This window comes from Gekko japonicus, unplaced genomic scaffold (assembly GCF_001447785.1).
Source record: "Gekko japonicus isolate JY-2015 unplaced genomic scaffold, Gekko_japonicus_V1.1 scaffold4027, whole genome shotgun sequence".
NCBI classification, from domain to species: Eukaryota; Metazoa; Chordata; class Lepidosauria; order Squamata; family Gekkonidae; genus Gekko; species Gekko japonicus.
The window spans coordinates 59,701-61,044 of NW_015163730.1; the positions used below are offsets into that span (position 1 = coordinate 59,701).

Below are 1,344 nucleotides of genomic sequence, written 5' to 3' on the forward strand. Positions count from 1 at the left end.
CTCTTTTTCCAATTCTTTTATGCCTTGAAATCGGAGAGTCAAATTTGATTTTTCCATTTGAAGCATCAATAACTTTTTATCTTGCATTTCTTGATGCTTTCCCATTTTATCCACCTTCTTCTTGACCTTTTGAGTATCTTCTGCTGAGACCAGACATTTCTGCGCGATTTCTTCCATTTTCTTAGCTGTATCATTCAACTGGATCTGCTGGTTACTGAGAACACTTTCCATGCTTGTCAACGTTTGATTTATTTTTTGCATTTGCTCCAGCAGAGGGCGCAAAAGCTCGCTCTCCTGTTGAGTGACAGCCGGCTCCAAGGGGTGGGAGCCAGCACCGGAAGTTCCTCCCAGCTTCTTTGCCGGCTTCTCCTGAAACTTTTTCTGCCCCGACATCTTTATTTTATTGTTTACTTTTTAAAAGTTCGTGCCGCGCAGCTAGCAGATGGATCTTCCTGCCTCTCTTTTAACAATTCACCAAAAGGTAACACCACTCTTTTAGAATTTCACTCCCCCCCCCTCTTCTCTCTGTTAAATCAGTCTCTGTTTAGTGAGGGGGGGTTCCCCCTCCTTCCCTGCGCTTTTTCACTGGCGCAGTCGGGGGGGGGCTTTCCCCCTTCTTCCCTGTGCTTTTTCAATGGGGGGGGGAATGTGCTTCACTCCTTTTTTCCCGTTTCCGACCAGCAACTCACAGTTTTAGCCGAATATCTTCCATTCAAATGCTTTTCCGCTTCATCACTCGGTGACGTCCGGCGGCTCTGCTAGTCCCCGTGCGGGGCACTGCCGCAGCAAGGGCCATTGGGGCATGGGGCGAGCCTCAATTTCTGACCTTCGGGCTGGGAAAGAGGCACATCCCCTAAGCGCCCCGGATCGGAGCCTCTCAGTGAGGCTCCTTAGGGTCTCCGCTTGTGCGGATTCTCCCCCTTAGCCGCGCGTGGGCGAATTACCTCCGGGAGCTTCCCAGAGTTGCGACCGCCATTCACAGAAGCCAGACCGGAAGCCCTCCACTCACCCTCAGCTTCTCACACAGCAGCTAGCAAAGGCAAAAGGCAGAAGGACAAAAACCCCTTACCTTCTAGCAGCACCTCACCATGTGCTCTCCACTCCTTGCCTCAGGCCAGCTGACTCACCTCTGCCTCTGGCTAGGAGGAGCCTTTTGTTTCATGTAGTGTGAAGGTGGAAAAAGCTGTTGGAGGAGGGGGAGTTTTTCTTGCTCTCATAAAGTTCCAGAACATCCATTGGAGAGTTTTGTATGTAGCTGCATAGCTCATGGACAAAACAGTTTGATTTAAAGACTTCATCATCATCTTCAGTATATTTGGATGCGAAATTATTGAGAAAGACACT

General features: G+C 49.4%; 1 protein-coding gene across 1 annotated transcript in view; it reads left to right on the top strand.

Annotated features, from left to right (window-relative positions):
- RNF212 (ring finger protein 212) overlaps positions 1-1,344 on the top strand; it is a 47,180-nt gene that overhangs the window by 40,721 nt on the left and 5,115 nt on the right. The window lies entirely within an intron of this gene.